The sequence below is a fragment of the Carcharhinus amblyrhynchos genome, chromosome 3 (genome assembly GCF_965287045.1).
Source record: "Carcharhinus amblyrhynchos chromosome 3, sCarAmb.v2.hapA, whole genome shotgun sequence".
NCBI classification, from domain to species: domain Eukaryota; kingdom Metazoa; phylum Chordata; class Chondrichthyes; order Carcharhiniformes; family Carcharhinidae; genus Carcharhinus; species Carcharhinus amblyrhynchos.
Genome location: NC_137326.1, coordinates 64,335,232 through 64,343,834, shown reverse-complemented (window position 1 = coordinate 64,343,834; position 8,603 = coordinate 64,335,232).

Here is an 8,603-nt window from a genome sequence, read left to right as displayed (position 1 = left end):
AGGAGGCGTGGGGAGGCGGTGTGAGGAGGCGGTGTGAGGAGGCGGGAGGAGGAGGAGGTGTGAGGAGGAGGCGTGGGGAGGCGGGAGGAGGAGGCGGTGTGAGGAGGCGGGAGGAGGAGGAGGTGTGGAGGAGGCGTGGGGAGGCGGGAGGAGGAGGTGGTGTGAGGGGGCGGTGTGAGGAGGTGGGAGGAGGCGGGAGGAGGAGGTGGTGTGAGGAGGTGGTGCGAGGAGGCAGTGTGAGGAGGAGGCGTGAGGAGGCGGTGTGAGGAGGCGGTGTGAGGAGGCGGTGCGAGGAGGCGGTGTGAGGAGGCGGGAGGAGGAGGCGGTGTGAGGAGGCGGTGTGAGGAGGCGGTGCGAGGAGGCGGGAGGAGGAGGCGGTGTGAGGAGGCGGTGTGAGGAGGCGGTGCGAGGAGGCAGGAGGAGGAGGAGGTGTGAGGAGGCGGGAGGAGGAGGCGGTGTGAGGAGGCGGTGTGAGGAGGCGTGAGGAGGAGGCGTGAGGAGGCGGGAGGAGGAGGCGTGAGGAGGCGGCGTGAGGAGGAGGCGGTGTGAGGAGGCAGGAGGAGGAGGTGGTGTGAGGGGGCGGTGTGAGGAGGCGGGAGGAGGAGGTGGTGTGAGGGGGCGGGAGGAGGAGGTGGTGTGAGGGGGCGGTGTGAGGAGGCGGGAGGAGGCGGGAGGAGGCGGCGTGAGGAGGAGGTGTGAGGAGGCGGGAGGAGGAGGAGGTGTGAGGAGGCGGGAGGAGGAGGTGTGAGGAGGCGGGAGGAGGAGGAGGTGTGAGGAGGTGGTGTGAGGAGGCGGGGTGAGGAGGAGGTGTGAGGAGGCGGTGTGAGGAGGCGGGAGGAGGAGGTGTGAGGAGGCGGGAGGAGGAGGAGGTGTAAGGAGGCGGGAGGAGGAGGCGGTGTGAGGAGGCGGGAGGAGGAGGAGGTGTGAGGAGGTGGTGTGAGGAGGTGGTGCGAGGAGGTGGTGTGAGGAGGCGGGAGGAGGCGGCGTGAGGAGGAGGTGTGAGGAGGCGGGAGGAGGAGGAGGTGTGAGGAGGCGGGAGGAGGAGGTGTGAGGAGGCGGGAGGAGGAGGAGGTGTGAGGAGGTGGTGTGAGGAGGCGGGGTGAGGAGGAGGTGTGAGGAGGCGGTGTGAGGAGGCGGGAGGAGGAGGTGTGAGGAGGCGGGAGGAGGAGGAGGTGTAAGGAGGCGGGAGGAGGAGGCGGTGTGAGGAGGCGGGAGGAGGAGGAGGTGTGAGGAGGAGATGTGAGGAGGCAGGAGGAGGAGGCGTGAGGAGGCGGGAGGAGGAGGAGGTGTAAGGAGGCGGGAGGAGGAGGCAGGAGGAGGCGGGAGGAGGAGGAGGTGTAAGGAGGCGGGAGGAGGAGGCGGTGTGAGGAGGCGGGAGGAGGAGGCGGTGTGAGGAGGCAGGAGGAGGAGGTGGTGTGAGGGGGCGGTGTGAGGAGGCGGGAGGAGGAGGTGGTGTGAGGAGGTGGTGTGAGGAGGTGGTGCGAGGAGGTGGTGTGAGGAGGCGGGAGGAGGAGGAGGTGTGAGGAGGCGGGAGGAGGAGGTGTGAGGAGGCGGGAGGAGGAGGAGGTGTGAGGAGGTGGTGTGAGGAGGCGGGAGGAGGAGGTGTGAGGAGGCGGGAGGAGGAGGAGGTGTGAGGAGGAGATGTGAGGAGGCAGGAGGAGGAGGCGTGAGGAGGCGGGAGGAGGAGGAGGTGTAAGGAGGCGGGAGGAGGAGGCGGTGTGAGGAGGAGGTGTGAGGAGGCAGGAGGAGGAGGCGTGAGGAGGCGGGAGGAGGAGGAGGTGTAAGGAGGCGGGAGGAGGAGGCGGTTGTGAGGAGGCGGGAGGAGGAGGCGGTGTGAGGAGGCGGGAGGAGGAGGCGGTGTGAGGAGGCGGGAGGAGGAGGCGGTGTGAGGAGGCGGGAGGAGGAGGCGTGAGGAGGCGGGAGGAGGAGGCGTGAGGAGGCGGGAGGAGGAGGCGTGAGGAGGCGGGAGGAGGAGGCGTGAGGAGGCGAGAGGCGGTGTGAGGAGGAGGCGGTGTGAGGAGGTGGGAGGAGGCGGGAGGAGGAGGAGGTGTGAGGAGGCGGGAGGAGGAGGTGTGAGGAGGCGGGAGGAGGCGGGAGGAGGAGGTGTGAGGAGGCGGGAGGAGGCGGAGGAGGCGGCGGTGCGAGGAGGCGGTGTGAGGAGGCGGTGTGAGGAGGCGGTGCGAGGAGGCGGTGTGAGGAGGCGGGAGGAGGAGGAGGTGTGAGGAGGCGGGAGGAGGAGGCGGTGCGAGGAGGCGGTGTGAGGAGGCGGTGTGAGGAGGCGGTGTGAGGAGGCGGGAGGAGGAGGAGGTGTGAGGAGGCGGGAGGAGGAGGCGGTGCGAGGAGGCGGTGTGAGGAGGCGGGAGGAGGAGGAGGCGTGAGGAGGCGGGAGGAGGAGGCGGTGTGAGGAGGCGGGAGGAGGAGGCGGTGTGAGGAGGCGGGAGGAGGAGGCGGTGTGAGGAGGCGGGAGGAGGAGGCGTGAGGAGGCGGCGTGAGGAGGAGGCGGTGTGAGGAGGTGGGAGGAGGCGGGAGGAGGAGGAGGTGTGAGGAGGCGGGAGGAGGAGGTGGTGTGAGGGGGCGGTGTGAGGAGGCGGGAGGAGGCGGGAGGAGGCGGCGGTGTGAGGAGGCGGTGCGAGGAGGTGGTGCGAGGAGGCGGGAGGAGGGAGGTGTGAGGAGGCGGGAGGAGGAGGCGGTGTGAGGAGGTGGTGTGAGGAGGCGGGAGGAGGAGGAGGTGTGAGGAGGCGGGAGGAGGAGGCGTAAGGAGGCGGGAGGAGGAGGAGGTGTGAGGAGGAGGCGTGAGGAGGCGGTGTGAGGAGGCGGTGTGAGGAGGCGGGAGGAGGAGGAGGTGTGAGGAGGCGGGAGGAGGAGGTGTGAGGAGGCGGGAGGAGGAGGCGTAAGGAGGCGGGAGGAGGAGGAGGTGTGAGGAGGAGGCGTGAGGAGGCGGTGTGAGGAGGCGGTGTGAGGAGGCGGGAGGAGGAGGCGGTGTGAGGAGGAGGTGTGAGGAGGCAGGAGGAGGAGGCGTGAGGAGGCGGGAGGAGGAGGAGGTGTAAGGAGGCGGGAGGAGGAGGCGGTGTGAGGAGGCAGGAGCAGGAGGAGGTGTAAGGAGGCGGGAGGAGGAGGCGGTGTGAGGAGGCAGGAGGAGGAGGAGGTGTGAGGAGGCGGGAGGAGGAGGCGTGAGGAGGCGGGAGGAGGAGGAGGTGTAAGGAGGCGGGAGGAGGAGGCGGTGTGAGGAGGCAGGAGGAGGAGGAGGTGTAAGGAGGGGCGGGAGGAGGAGGCGGTGTGAGGAGGCAGGAGGAGGAGGAGGCGTGAGGAGGCGGGAGGAGGAGGCGGTGTGAGGAGGCAGGAGGAGGAGGAGGTGTGAGGAGGCGGTGTGAGGAGGCGGGAGGAGGCGTGAGGAGGCGGTGCGAGGAGGTGGTGTGAGGAGGAGGCGTGAGGAGGCGGTGTGAGGAGGCAGTGTGAGGAGGAGGCGTGAGGAGGCGGTGTGAGGAGGCGGTGCGAGGAGGTGGTGTGAGGAGGCGGGAGGAGGAGGCGTGAGGAGGCGTGAGGAGGCGGGAGGAGGAGGCGTGAGGAGGCGGTGTGAGGAGGCGGTGTGAGGAGGCGGGAGGAGGAGGCGTGAGGAGGCGGGAGGAGGAGGCGGTGTGAGGAGGCGGGAGGAGGAGGAGGTGTGAGGAGGCGGGAGGAGGAGGAGGTGTGAGGAGGCGGGAGGAGGAGGAGGTGTGAGGAGGCGGTGTGAGGAGGCGGGAGGAGGAGGCGGTGTGAGGAGGCGGGAGGAGGAGGAGGTGTGAGGAGGCGGTGTGAGGAGGCGGGAGGAGGAGGCGTGAGGAGGCGGGAGGAGGAGGAGGTGTGAGGAGGCGGTGTGAGGAGGCGGTGTGAGGAGGCGGAGGAGGAGGAGGTGTGAGGAGGCGGTGTGAGGAGGCGGGAGGAGGAGGCGTGAGGAGGCGGGAGGAGGAGGAGGTGTGAGGAGGCGGGAGGAGGAGGCGTGAGGAGGAGGCGGTGTGAGGAGGCGGTGTGAGGAGGCGGTGTGAGGAGGCGGAGGAGGAGGAGGTGTGAGGAGGCGGGAGGAGGAGGTGTGAGGAGGCGGGAGGAGGAGGCGGGAGGAGGCGGGAGGAGGAGGCGTGAGGAGGCGGCGTGAGGAGGAGGCGTGAGGAGGAGGCGGTGTGAGGAGGCGGGAGGAGGAGGCGGTGTGAGGAGGCGGTGTGAGGAGGCGGGAGGAGGAGGCGGTGTGAGGAGGAGGCGTGAGGAGGCGGGAGGAGGAGGAGGTGTGAGGAGGCGGCATGAGGAGGAGGCGGGAGGAGGAGGCGGTGTGAGGAGGAGGCGTGGGGAGGCGGTGTAGGAGGCGGTGTGAGGAGGCGGGAGGGGAGGAGGTGTGAGGAGGCAGGAGGAGGAGGAGGTGTGAGGAGGAGGCGGCGTGAGGAGGCGGTGTGAGGAGGCGGGAGGAGGAGGAGGTGTGAGTAGGAGGCGTGAGGAGGCGGGAGGAGGAGGAGGTGTGAGGAGGCGGTGTGAGGAGGAGGTGTGAGGAGGCGGGAGGAGGAGGCGGTGTGTGGAGGCGGGAGGAGGAGGAGGTGTGAGGGGGCGGTGTGAGGAGGTGGGAGGAGGCGGGAGGAGGAGGTGGTGTGAGGGGGCGGTGTGAGGAGGTGGGAGGAGGCGGGAGGAGGAGGTGGTGTGAGGAGGTGGTGCGAGGAGGCAGTGTGAGGAGGAGGCGTGAGGAGGCGGTGCGAGGAGGCGGTGTGAGGAGGCGGGAGGAGGAGGCGGTGTGAGGAGGCGGTGTGAGGAGGCGGTGTGAGGAGGCGGTGTGAGGAGGCGGTGCGAGGAGGCGGGAGGAGGAGGCGGTGTGAGGAGGCGGTGTGAGGAGGCGGTGTGAGGAGGCGGGAGGAGGAGGCGGTGTGAGGAGGCGGTGTGAGGAGGCGGTGCGAGGAGGCAGGAGGAGGAGGAGGTGTGAGGAGGCGGGAGGAGGAGGCGGTGTGAGGAGGCGGGAGGAGGAGGCGGTGTGAGGAGGCGGTGTGAGGAGGCGTGAGGAGGAGGCGTGAGGAGGCGGGAGGAGGAGGCGTGAGGAGGCGGCGTGAGGAGGAGGCGGTGTGAGGAGGCAGGAGGAGGAGGTGGTGTGAGGGGGCGGTGTGAGGAGGAGGTGTGAGGAGGCGGGAGGAGGAGGAGGTGTGAGGAGGCGGGAGGAGGAGGTGTGAGGAGGCGGGAGGAGGAGGAGGTGTGAGGAGGCGGGAGGAGGAGGTGTGAGGAGGCGGGAGGAGGAGGAGGTGTGAGGAGGTGGTGTGAGGAGGCGGGGTGAGGAGGAGGTGTGAGGAGGCGGTGTGAGGAGGCGGGAGGAGGAGGTGTGAGGAGGCGGGAGGAGGAGGAGGTGTAAGGAGGCGGGAGGAGGAGGCGGTGTGAGGAGGCGGGAGGAGGAGGTGGTGTGAGGGGGCGGTGTGAGGAGGCGGGAGGAGGAGGTGGTGTGAGGAGGTGGTGTGAGGAGGCGGGAGGAGGAGGTGTGAGGAGGCGGGAGGAGGAGGAGGTGTGAGGAGGTGGGTGAGGAGGCGGGAGGAGGAGGAGGTGTGAGGAGGAGATGTGAGGAGGCAGGAGGAGGAGGCGTGAGGAGGCGGGAGGAGGAGGAGGTGTAAGGAGGCGGGAGGAGGAGGCGGTGTGAGGAGGAGGTGGAGGAGGCAGGAGGAGGAGGCGTGAGGAGGCGGGAGGAGGAGGAGGTGTAAGGAGGCGGAGGAGGAGGCGGTGTGAGGAGGCGGGAGGAGGAGGCGGTGTGAGGGAGGCGGGAGGAGGAGGCGGTGTGAGGAGGCGGGAGGAGGAGGCGGTGTGAGGAGGCGGGAGGAGGAGGCGGTGTGAGGAGGCGGGAGGAGGAGGCGGTGTGAGGAGGCGGGGAGGAGGAGGCGGTGTGAGGAGGCGGGAGGAGGCGGTGTGAGGAGGCGGGAGGAGGAGGCGGTGTGAGGAGGCGGGAGGAGGAGGCGGTGTGAGGAGGCGGGAGGAGGAGGCGTGAGGAGGCGGGAGGAGGAGGCGTGAGGAGGCGGGAGGAGGAGGCGTGAGGAGGCGGGAGGAGGAGGCGTGAGGAGGCGGTGTGAGGAGGAGGCGGTGTGAGGAGGTGGGAGGAGGCGGGAGGAGGAGGAGGTGTGAGGAGGCGGGAGGAGGAGGTGTGAGGAGGCGGGGAGGAGGCGGGAGGAGGAGGTGTGAGGAGGCGGGAGGAGGCGGGAGGAGGCGGCGGTGCGAGGAGGCGGTGTGAGGAGGCGGTGTGAGGAGGCGGTGCGAGGAGGCGGTGTGAGGAGGCGGTGTGAGGAGGCGGTGCGAGGAGGCGGTGTGAGGAGGCGGGAGGAGGAGGAGGTGAGGAGGCGGGAGGAGGAGGCGGTGTGAGGAGGCGGGAGGAGGAGGAGGTGTGAGGAGGCGGGAGGAGGAGGCGGTGCGAGGAGGCGGGTGTGAGGAGGCGGGAGGAGGAGGCGGTGTGAGGAGGCGGGAGGAGGAGGCGGTGTGAGGAGGCGGGAGGAGGAGGCGTGAGGAGGCGGCGTGAGGAGGAGGCGGTGTGAGGAGGTGGGAGGAGGCGGGAGGAGGAGGAGGTGTGAGGAGGCGGGAGGAGGAGGTGGTGTGAGGGGGCGGTGTGAGGAGGCGGGAGGGAGGCGGGAGGAGGCGGCGGTGTGAGGAGGCGGTGCGAGGAGGCGGGAGGAGGAGGAGGTGTGAGGAGGAGGCGTGAGGAGGCGGTGTGAGGAGGCGGTGTGAGGAGGCGGGGAGGAGGAGGTGTGAGGAGGCGGGAGGAGGAGGCGTAAGGAGGCGGGAGGAGGAGGAGGTGTGAGGAGGAGGCGTGAGGAGGCGGTGTGAGGAGGCGGTGTGAGGAGGCGGGAGGAGGAGGCGGTGTGAGGAGGAGGTGTGAGGAGGCAGGAGGAGGAGGCGTGAGGAGGCGGGAGGAGGAGGAGGTGTAAGGAGGCGGGAGGAGGAGGCGGTGTGAGGAGGAGGTGTGAGGAGGCAGGAGGAGGAGGCGTGAGGAGGCGGGAGGAGGAGGAGGTGTAAGGAGGCGGAGGAGGAGGCGGTGTGAGGAGGCAGGAGGAGGAGGAGGTGTAAGGAGGCGGGGGAGGAGGCGGTGTGAGGAGGCAGGAGGAGGAGGAGGTGTAAGGAGGCGGGAGGAGGAGGCGGTGTGAGGAGGCAGGAGGGAGGAGGTGTGAGGAGGCGGTGTGAGGAGGCGGGGAGGAGGAGGCGTGAGGAGGCGTGAGGAGGCGGTGCGAGGAGGTGGTGTGAGGAGGAGGCGTGAGGAGGCGGTGTGAGGAGGCAGTGTGAGGAGGAGGCGGTGTGAGGAGGCGGTGCGAGGAGGTGGTGTGAGGAGGCGGGAGGAGGAGGCGTGAGGAGGCGGTGTGAGGAGGCGGTGTGAGGAGGCGGGAGGAGGAGGCGTGAGGAGGCGGTGTGAGGAGGCGGTGTGAGGAGGCGGTGTGAGGAGGCGGGAGGAGGAGGCGTGAGGAGGCGGGAGGAGGAGGCGGTGTGAGGAGGCGGGAGGAGGCGGCGGTGTGAGGAGGCGGGAGGAGGAGGAGGTGTGAGGAGGCGGGCGGAGGAGGAGGTGTGAGGAGGCGGGAGGAGGAGGAGGTGTGAGGAGGCGGTGTGAGGAGGCGGTGTGAGGAGGCGGAGGAGGAGGCGGTGTGAGGAGGCGGGAGGAGGAGGCGGGGAGGAGGAGGCGGGAGGAGGAGGAGGTGTGGAGGAGGAGGTGTGAGGAGGAGGCGTGAGGAGGCGGTGTGAGGAGGCGGGAGGAGGAGGAGGTGTGAGGAGTCGGTGTGAGGAGGCGGGAGGAGGAGGAGGTGTGAGGAGGCGGGAGGAGGAGGCGGGAGGAGGAGGCGGTGAGAGGAGGAGGCGGTGTGAGGAGGCGGGAGGAGGAGGAGGTGTGAGGAGGAGGCGGTGGTGAGGAGGCAGGAGGAGGAGCGTGAGGAGGCGGGAGGAGGAGGTGTGAGGAGGCAGTGTGAGGATACGGTGTGAGGAGGCAGTGCGAGGAGGAGGCAGTGTGAGGAGGAGGTGGTGTGAGGAGGAGGCGGTGCGAGGAGGAGGTGGTGTGAGGAGGAGGTGGGTGAGGAGGAGGTGGTGTGAGGAGGAGGTGGTGTGAGGAGGAGGTGGTGTGAGGAGGAGGTGGTGTGAGGAGGAGGTGGTGTGAGGATACGGTGTGAGGAGGCAGTGCGAGGAGGAGGTGGTGCGAGGAGGAGGCGGTGTGAGGAGGAGGCGTGGGGAGGCGGTGTGAGGAGGCGGGGAGGAGGAGGAGGTGTGAGGAGGAGGTGTGAGGAGGCGGGAGGAGGAGGCGGTGTGGGAGGCGGTGTGAGGAGGCGGGGAGGAGGAGGAGGTGTGAGGAGGAGGCGGTGTGAGGAGGAGGCGGCGTGAGGAGGCGGTGTGAGGAGGCGGGAGGAGGAGGAGGTGTGAGGAGGAGGTGTGAGGAGGCGGGAGGAGGAGGCGGTGTGGGAGGCGGTGTGAGGAGGCAGGAGGAGGAGGAGGTGTGAGGAGGAGGCGGTGTGAGGAGGAGGCGGCGTGAGGAGGCGGTGTGAGGAGGCGGGAGGGGAGGAGGTGTGAGGAGGGTGAGAGGTGGGAGGAGGCGGAGGAGGAGGCGTGTGTATGGTGGCGGGTGTGAGGAGGGGAGGAGGTGAGGAGGTGTGAGG